Source organism: Solanum lycopersicum, chromosome 1 (genome assembly GCF_036512215.1).
Source record: "Solanum lycopersicum chromosome 1, SLM_r2.1".
In the NCBI taxonomy this organism is placed as follows: Eukaryota; Viridiplantae; Streptophyta; class Magnoliopsida; order Solanales; family Solanaceae; genus Solanum; species Solanum lycopersicum.
In genome coordinates this window covers 57,235,133-57,245,516 of record NC_090800.1, presented here as the reverse complement: position 1 = coordinate 57,245,516, position 10,384 = coordinate 57,235,133, and the positions used below count along the sequence as shown (strand labels likewise).

At 33.4% G+C, this 10,384-nt stretch overlaps 1 long non-coding RNA gene across 3 annotated transcripts; it reads left to right on the top strand.

Moving 5' to 3' along the window:
- The first annotated feature begins 800 nt into the window (after positions 1 to 800).
- On the top strand, positions 801 to 9,912 carry LOC101251809 (uncharacterized). Of its 3 annotated transcripts, XR_011221115.1 has the most exons (5): positions 801 to 1,088; positions 8,497 to 8,655; positions 8,743 to 8,847; positions 9,114 to 9,208; positions 9,719 to 9,912. It is a non-coding gene; the product is annotated as an uncharacterized lncRNA (long non-coding RNA). The 3 variants fall into 3 exon arrangements; XR_011221114.1 differs by lacking the exon at positions 9,114 to 9,208; XR_011221113.1 differs by lacking the exon at positions 9,719 to 9,912 and having other exon boundaries at positions 9,114 to 9,437.
- Positions 9,913 to 10,384: the final 472 nt, after the last annotated feature.

The following is a 10,384-nucleotide window of genomic DNA, read 5'->3' as shown; positions in this document are numbered from 1 at the left end:
CTATCACATTTACATACATACATATATGCATACATATATAGATATATAGATATACACACACATATATAATGTGTGTATGTGTAATCTGTGGTAATAATTTTTAATCTTTAGTTTACAAATTAGTTAATTTTTTCATTTCGTCAACATTAAGAAGCTTTTAATTAATTAATATTAATTTGTATTATTTAAAGTTTATTTGAATTTGATAACTTAACTCAATTTGATTAAACTCCAAGATCTAACCCCTTTAACTTCACCTTAAATCCATTTCGAGACCCATTTTAAGCCTATTTAAATCAGGTCCATTATTCAGCAACCCAATTCCTTCAATTTAATTCCTAACCTAAGCCCATTCTTAAATTCCTATAACAATATCAGTCACCCAAACCCAGACCAAATACCCAACGCGAACAGCAAAAAACCACCGACAATGTGTTGTTCTTCCTCCTCACGATAATAACTCAGAAAACGCGTGCAAAATCCAGCAAAGAATCGCGACTCGAGCTCAACTCGAGCGTAACCATCTTCGCACATCCTCTCCCTAATCTATTCGTACAAAGCCTTTGAATTTTTCGAATGTCTCTATATCCTTTTGATTTCGTCCTTGGACCGAATTAGACGGCTCTACTTAAAAATCTGTTTAGGATTTGTACAAATGTCAGCCGTCCCAGCCTTACCCTCGAAGGACATTTGAATTCTGAATTTCTAATTTGAAATGTCACCCTAAATCTACCTGATTCCCCTCCCCCCACCCCCCACCCCTCACCCCCCACCCCCCAAAAAAAGTTTGACCTAATTCCCTCTATATAAACATTCTCTTCCTTTAGTGTTGGAGGTGAGAAAAACAGAGGAGAATACTTAGATAGAGTTGGGGAGACAAAAAATCTGAAAGAAATATAAATACAAGAATACATACATCAAAAAAAAAATTAGTAGTGAAGTTCCTCAAGCAAGAATCTATAAGAGAATTTCTTTTGTGCTCGCCTCTTGCAAAGCTCGTCGGAGTGTCGTTGGGGTAGTGAAGTTGCTGCTCCTTCTAGCTCGTCGTCTTCCCTACTTCACTGTCGGGAAAGGAAATCTCCTCCCTTGTAAGTTTTTTCTTTATTTCTTCCTTCTGTACTTAGTTATTTTCTTTTGAAACCTGATCGTGGTTCTTATTTCTATTGTCTCTTGGATTGAATCTTGTGGTAGCAGTGATTAGTAATTTTTTGCTTATTATTTGCTTCATTTGTCTGTCTCCTCTTCTCGTCAATCTACTAAACATGCTTTCTTTGTTCTTAATTGTCATACTAATTTTAAAATTTTGACTGATGACTTAGTGTTTAATTATAAGGATTGGTTATTTGTATAGTTCTCAAAAAACCAAGTTTAGAAACTACATTTTTTGGATAAATGTAGTCGTGCCACAAGATATGGTCATGTTTGAGTTCACCAGGACGCTGTATAGAATTCAATCTCTTTCTTTCCTGATTATTTACCTGTTTGAGAATCGATTATTATTGACATATTGGGTTATTTGAAGAGGTATTTCTCTATTTAGAGCACCAAAGCTCTTTGGGTAATTTCATGTTTATCATTTTATAAAACTAAGATTTTGGGTTCATGTTCTGTTAACCTTTTTGGTTCTACCTTTAGCCTTAGTCCTTATTAATCTTTAATTGAAGTAGCTTCCCTTTCATAAGTCAGAACCATATAGTATGTGGGTTTATTAAGTTTTGTTAAATGTGTGACACATCCCATTTTGATCTTATATTAGTTGGTTCAAATTTTAATTTTATTTTGCATTTACTGTTCCATTTTAAGTGCATGAATATCTACAAATCATGGTTCATATCTACCTATTCTTGTTTTGCTATTGGAAGTGTTTGACCATTCCTGTTGATATGAAAGTGGTATCCAATTTCGGTGTTGCATTTATGAAAATATACATAGTGTATTGCTCAAAGCATGCCTACATATCCCTTTGTCATGTTGCTTGTCATTAGTTTATTTTATTTGTATTTGGAGTCACTATTATTGTGTTACTTGTATAGGCTTTAGTGTTTGTTTTATTAACTCTTGTTATCGTTAAGTGGTCGGTTGATATATATTAGTTCATTCTGCTTTGTTTTGAGTCATCTTTTATGGTGATTGAATAGTGGTTTCAGTTTTCATTTTGGATCTTAAAAAATACTTGAATTACTTTGTTCACAATTAAGTTATGCCTCATTTGTTTTATTTGATTTATATGCTAATTTTATTTCTTTGCTTTCTTGTATGAATCCTCTTCGAGTCCATAATGGATATCTTTCCTTTACATTCCCAAATCGATCCATAGAGGCTAAAACCTCTTTTGTCACAGAGTCAGCTAGACCATGGGTGTAAAGGGAAGAATGTGAAATGCAAGGGGTTGGAAATTTAATTTCAGATTCCAAAATGGCCCAAAAGAAAGTTGTATGCGTGCAGTATACATTCTGTATACATGATATACAAGTCCAAAATATGGCAATAAAAGTTAAAAGTAGTTAAGCGCTTGAAAAGGAACAAATATACAGGGTGTTGAAAAGTTAAAGCTGATATGGAGCTTAAAAACACACCTATATGGTGATGTACACTTGGTATATGTCACATCTTGGGAGCACCCCTAGAAGTAACATGGCGTATTTGACCTCTCAAAGGTCTTATACAAGCTCATAGTTATCATTCATCGCATTGTTATAGTAAATTTTTGCGAAAATTTAAGACTTCCATAGCACTTCATATGCTAGAAACTTCACTTCATATATACTCAAAATATCATATTACATACTTAGACTCTAAGCCTCTTTGTCATATTAGACTCAACAAAATTAGAGTACATTAGCGACACGACTCTTAAAACATAATACATAACTATACAACATTTAAACACTTTACAGTAAAGACATTACATTAGGAAATCCTTGAACTTAAGGATTCCTTTCATTAAGCTTGGGAATCATCTATCAAGCTCTTCACATTTAGACATCCTTTAAGCATCCATAACCTACACTTTGTGTAAAAAGTAGAGAAAAATGGATTTAGTACAAGAATGCACTAAGTATGACAACCATGCAAAAATATGCATTAAAAGGGATATTTTCTTGAAATCATACTTCATACCTTTTTGAGTAAATCTTTATAAAACCTTTATGCAATTGCATTTATATAATTCACATACTTCATATAGACATATTCAAAGGTCAAGTATCATAGAAAATCACATATAGAATTTAAGTCGTTTTTGAGTTCACCCTACAGTGAGCTATCCTTTCTGTTATTCACTAACTTCCCAAGTAACCTTGTAGTGATACTTGGTGCAATGCATCATCTTAGGCCACAAAGAAAGAATATATACAACCTACACAAGTCATCACATATCATCATAGAAGTATAGCACATGATAGACACATTTAAGCCAAGACATAAGGACCTTACTAAAACTCTTATCATTATACATACATATATATATATATATTTATATACTTATTTTACTTCACATAGAACCTTATGAAACCTTACTCATAATCCTACTCTAAGTCTACTAGTGCAATGTATGTGTAAATCCCGATAACCTCACACATACTTAGTAAACCTATCATAACACCACAAGCTTAACATTCTATTTCATACATCAACAAGTAAGTGAAGACCACTCCATTCATGTTAACAATCTTCATCATATAATCGTTAAGACTCACATAGTGCATATAAGAATAAGACCACACCACATAGACTCATACCATGCACATCTTCATGATAAATAGACAAATACTATCATCCATGCATAAAGACATAATCATGATCATACACATTAGAAGACCTTCCTAGATCTTCCTAAGGAGATACTTGTGCAATGTCTAAAGGGGTTCATTACTTCCACCTATCCTAAGTAACCTCCCTTAGGTCATCCTAGTTAGGGTCTTAGTCATTTACTTCCATTGTTCATTTTACTTTAGGGAAACTATAGCCTTAACAGACATTAAGACCATGGGCGCTAAACATGGAATTTGGTGTTGTAGAGCCTTACACCAATGGAAGGTGTTCTTAACTAGCCAAGGTAGAACATTAACACATGCTAGCTTACTAAGTGAATTCACTTACTAGATCCTATGTGGCAAGTATAGTTACGGAACTAGGAGGTACATGTGAAAACCCTCTTTATGCCAAGATGGGGCGTTATGGTTATTCACTTATGGAAACCCTATTTATGCCTATTGAGGCACTGTGGTTATCCACCTCATGAGATTTATGGTAGACCTTCCTTCCCACATTGGAAAGAGCCACACACGCATATACAAGTTCACTCAGTGGTAAGCTAAGTTCTCTTTTATTGAAAAAGCCTTTATTATCATTTCTAAATAAAACATAGTCTTAGGAGAGTCATCCCCTCATATGCTTAGCTCATAGGTCATAGATGAAAGTTCATTAACCTACATCATGTGAGAAATCCTTTCACATGGACATAGCATATATTATTAGCACTATCTAGTTTAGGATACACTTGAGCACACCTTTCAAGGCCCCTTTATTGAATAGATCATCATTCATATGTGTGCGTATACATATATGTAAGCAAACCTTTCACATAACACATTAAGGTCACGCATGTTCATACATCCATATTCATGCACATAGAAATCAAAACTAGAAACTATTTTATCAAGGCACACATGTGCAATGAATAGGAAAGGTCCCATGAAACACATATCATACTTCCATAGACATCATCTTAACATGCATAGTAGTAGACACTAGTAAATATGAGAACTACCTTTCATTTAGACACCATGACCTATACTACTTTTAAGCATGAATAATGTGTGAGTGCGTGTGTACATTGGTCAACATGATCACATAATGGTTATCCATAACATCTTGAGGCAGGCAGACTCATAAGACCATAACGCACAACAAAGCATAGACCACACAACACCATTTAGCATGGAGGCAAGACAATCTTCACATTACATTCAAGACTCCTAACCTTAGCTATTCACACATTCACAATAGGGGTACATGGGTAGGGGTCATCAATCCTTAATACTTCATTAATGGCAGCGCCTACACATGATCCTAACATAAACATTCACATGCTCATGACAATAGTAACATAACCTAGATTCACAACTAAAGTAGAAGACTACGCACAGGTTACACATAAGGTGATCATCATAACCACTCATTCATATATTCATCAATTCTTCTTCAAGGGCATGTTCAACATATATATAATGACAATAAAGTAAACACCGCCACTACAAGTGGACCATACCATAAAATGCCATAAAAGGTTTCATCAACATTACTATAAAGAAGTAGAGAAGTAGAAGAATAGAGAAATTATTACCAATCCATTACTAATCTTTCATGAATAATTCAAGTATAGGAAAATATCTAAAGTACCATAATCATAAAAGAAACCATGTACAAGTCGCTACAAGATCATATTACAATCTAATACAATATATCACATATATATACTAGAAAGTAGAAGAACATAGATCTTTAACCCAATTCACTTGCATTGATAATCAATAACAATTTATCATCAATACAATGTACGACAGTAGCTAAAGAAATCATTACTCAAACGAAATCATGCTTCATCTACCCTAACATTTAGATCATGTCATATACACTACAACATTCACTTTGTAGGCTAGAAGAATCTAAATCAATCTTTACCAATTCAATTGTTATCCATTCATGTTAGATCAATTATACCTAATTATCATCACATTATACGTATAGGCAGTATCTAAGTACAATTAACCATGATCGAGTCATATAACAACCAACCTAACGTCAAGATCACAAGTTACCACTTGATAAACTAGAAGAACTTAGATAACCTCATATCTTCACCTTGATCATACATGATTTATACTTACAATTCAATCATTATATTAACCTTAGGAAGTATCTACAAGACTCTCAACATATTTGAGATCCACTTTTACACAATTAAGGACTAATGTTACAGTAAACACATAGAACATAAAGTAGTCATGTTAAATTCTTCATACATTGATCCACATGGACCACTCATCATCAATTCAAGTAAATAAAAGTATATTTATACAATATAACGTAAGAGAATCGCAATTCAACTATTAACAAGCTATGATCACAATGCCCATGCAAGGGCTAAATCAATTTTGGGAAGAGACATGGGTTCATAATGCAATTGGATAAAATTTCATGTTAAAAGCATTACATTACATCAATTCATCATTATTAAGACATTAAAAACATTTTTAGAAAGAACTCATGGCTATATTGAAAAAGAAGAAGTTTGATCGTGAAATCTCTTTTTGAAACTTTGAGATTAACTCTCTAGATGGAAGGATAACTAGTGATAAAGGATCACCATACTTTGTATAGTTGAAAACCTCTAAATATTGATGAATAAATCATAGAAATCCAACCTAATAGTTGTTCTTGAGTTTCACCTTCAAGGAGGTTTCTAGGGAGAATTAGTTTTGGAGGGAAAATCTATTTTGTGTGTATGGGATTGGGAATGGGTTGATCACATTTTTTATCACTTGTATACACCAAAAAATATCAAAATAAATCAAATAGGATCAGGTTAGTATGTAGGGTGAATTTACCATTCACCCCTTTAATGAGGCAGTCGCATGGCAGCAGTTGCAGGCTACCATCGACAGACAGCATCGACGGAGCGTCGACTGGACGACGGGGCGTCCTGCTGCTCCATCGTTAGTGACTGCAGCTTCCTCTTGGTTGATTCATCTCCTGTGGCTAAGTTTCAAAACACTCCCTAATCGATGGGGCGTCGATGGACTGACGAGGCATCACTTAGAGCTTGTCGATTGACACTGCCAAGGCAGTGTCTCGATAGCCCGTGAGTCCTTCTTGTAGGCCTTTTTGCGGGGCCCTTGGGAAGTGATACCCGGACTTTTCCAACGTAAATACGAACATTGAAAATTCATGTACCTTCCATGAAAGTTTCACCCAAAATGCACACATAAAACACGTCCAAACATGCTAGGCCCCATCAAGACATACTTGAACGTCTCAAGGGCTAACTTTTGAACGTCTTAGACGTTCTTGGACGTTTGACATCCAAACTTCATGAAACTCCATATAATGACTATAAATATAATTATAACTCATTTTAAGACTTCATAATCTCATGATGTACAAATATAAGGATGTATAAACACATGACGCACATAGGTGACTAGTTGTCGAACGTCTTGGTCGTCCCTTGACTTTTGACTTCCAAATTACCTCAAACCTTACACACTGCCTCAATACCATATTATAAGCCATTTTAGAACATTAGTCCCTTATGACAAACATGTTAGGCTCTAGACACCCTAACTCAGTTTTGGGGTCTTACAATATATATGCAGGTTTTTAAATGGAAAAGGGGTCCCAAACTCTTTTGTTCAAGCAGGTTCAGAAGAAAATGAGACCTAAGAGGCCCAATAGAGTGGTCCATCAACAGAAATTTAATCAAATAGGTCCACACTCATCTTTTGGGCATTTTTAGTTTTAGGACATGTTCATGGATTTTGGGCCAAGACCCAAATTTAACTCTCTCCTTTTCTTATTATTTATTTGTGATTATGTTGACTAACATTATTTTTATGATTTGCTTTTAATTTAATTAATTCCCAAAATATAGTCATATCGTCTATTATGTTCAAATTTAAATACTTATTTTTTAATTTATGACTTAGTTCTATTTTATTTTAATTGTCTTGCAATATATGAATTAATCACTTTAAAAACTCCCTTCAAGTTTATTTTCCCCTTAAATAAAAATGAGTTTTATTTCTTAACAAATATTTTAAAATATAATTGAAAAGTCATTTTAGTCAAATTGCCGGTCAACCGCGGGTTTTAGCGGGGGTTTCGAGGACCTAACACCTTCTCGGAATGTACATTAAACTTCAAACCTATTTTTTCAAATTGATTTTTATCGGTTTCAATCCTTTTGAAAATCTAAAGTTTTTTCTTGATTTTTATCAAAAAAATTAAGTGGTGAATCTGTCTTTTTGGAAATTCAATTTCTTTTCAATAATAAGTTTCATCAACTTTTGAAAAAAATCATTTTTATTTTTTTATTATTTTTTTCAAGTAAAACAACTGTGTAAAGGGACCTGGTCCATTGATGGTTAGTGGACGCACACCTTCCAACAAAAACTTAACTATTTGTTTGGCAAGAATGGCACTACCTTCAGAAAAGACAGCTAGCTAAAATTCATTTTTAGTTCAATAATGATCTCCAATAAGTTTTACCACTCCAAATAATGCAGCGGGTATTTAAGTGTAGCACAGCCTGGAAATGATGCTATAAGGCCATCAATGCTAGTGTGAATACCGATTCATTGACAAATATAGTGCAGTCAGAGTGTATTTACAAATCGGAGATACTGATTTTTCCTCTCTGACCCCTTTCAGTTTGTTAAGAGTTAGTCATCCATATACTGATACTTCCTCTATGTGCTAATTATTTTGCTGCAGCTATGCTAAAGCATAGAAGACTCCTATAATAACTCAACAGTAGATTAACAAACAACTGATTAGAACACATGTTAAAGAGAACAAGACCTTTGGGTGTATCAGATGAAGTATGATATGTGAGAGGATTGCTAACAGAAGTTTCAAGATTTGGGATCTCGGGTAATGTTTAATGGCCTTATAGGAATATGTGGAACCTGTTGATTGCATTGACAATCATTTATCATGTATGGATGAATTTTTTTGTAGTCTCAACTTAATAGACTTATCGCTGAAGTTGCTCATCGTGCAAGAGAAATATTAGGTTTCGCATCTTTTGGCTTATGGAAATTACCAACTAGTTTTATTCTTGAGGTATGTTTCTCTATTGCAATCTGACTAACATCACGATCACTTTTGACTGAAGTATTGAAACGTGTTAATTGCATTTTCGTGCCCCCTTTGAAATGTTGTGTCAAAATCAGTGTGAGGTTATATTTTGCAGGAGTTGTAAGAGAAGTTAAGGAAAAAATAGGAGTATGAAATTCACAAGCAACATATTCCTCTACCTAAATGAGCAAATATGTAATGAACAATTGTTATCTTAATGATTATTATTCTTTTCTTATTATTTTTTCCAGGATGATGCTCAATTTGAGAAGGTTATGGCTTTCAGGGAACAAACTCTTCATCTTATGGCTAATGATTATTTTGTGCCCTTCTATTGATTAGAAGAGTTACGTTACAAATCTTATAAGAACATGAAATGTTGATACAATAACTATCCACATGACTTGTCTTAGACACAGAGAATGTGAAATTCCTATTAGCTAGACTTTAATGATGTGTGATTAATAATAATTAGCTCTAAGTTAACTAGAACACTTGGTAAATAATTACCTTTTGAAGTTCTTTATCCCTTATTCACTATGTTAGTCATGTATTATAATTTCCAGTTTGTAGTTGCTCGCTTTTTTGTTATTTAGAATTAAAATAATGACTACAGAGTTCATCACTAAAGTGAAGTCTATATAACTTATTGTATGCACAAAGTAATCACATTTTTAGCAGTTTTAGCCTTTGCTTTTATATTGCTGCTATAATGCATTGGAGAGGAGAAAATGATTCATATCTAAAGTGACTTTTAGTTGTTTCTTATTATGTAGTTATGTTTTTCATGACATTTTAGCACCTCAATTGTTAGATCTCTCAAAATCAAATATTGATTTCATGTCACTTACTGCAGGTGTCTAGCTACGAAGATGGTATATGACCAATGTAAATTATGCGAGTTCTCATAGAGTATTAATTCTAGAATATGATATGGTCATTTCTTTTCAGATGGATGTAATATATTGCTCCTTAACATTTAAAGAATTTTGTTATGTAATTTTGAAATGCTTATATTTTTCATATATGATGGCTAATTTGTTTCAATAATCTTACTTGTATATTTGCGTCAATACTTATTGTATAGCAAATAAATAAGATTTGAGCAATTAAATTGGAGTAGAAATAGAATGAAATTATGAGAATAAAAAAATGGAATAACTGTTGATGCATTTAACACAATATGACAGTTTAAAAAATAGCCACTTGATCTCACATATAAATTATGACGGTGCTAAACTGTTGTATTAAACAATTATAATCGTCGTTCTATACGAATTACAGTTACAACAGTTTTGCCAAAACCGCCGCAATAATTTGTGACGACGTAATTACTATGCTTTTTAGAACTGCCACAAATGAACATAGTGCGGTTAAAACTGTCGCAATGCCCTTATAAAAATTGTCGCAATTCATCCGTTTTCTTGTAGTGTCTAGAGAGGGAAATATTTGCGAGGAAGATGTGTTCTTCTTTTAGGGATTTGAGAGAATGATATCAATTGGGTAAATTTAAGGTACAAGT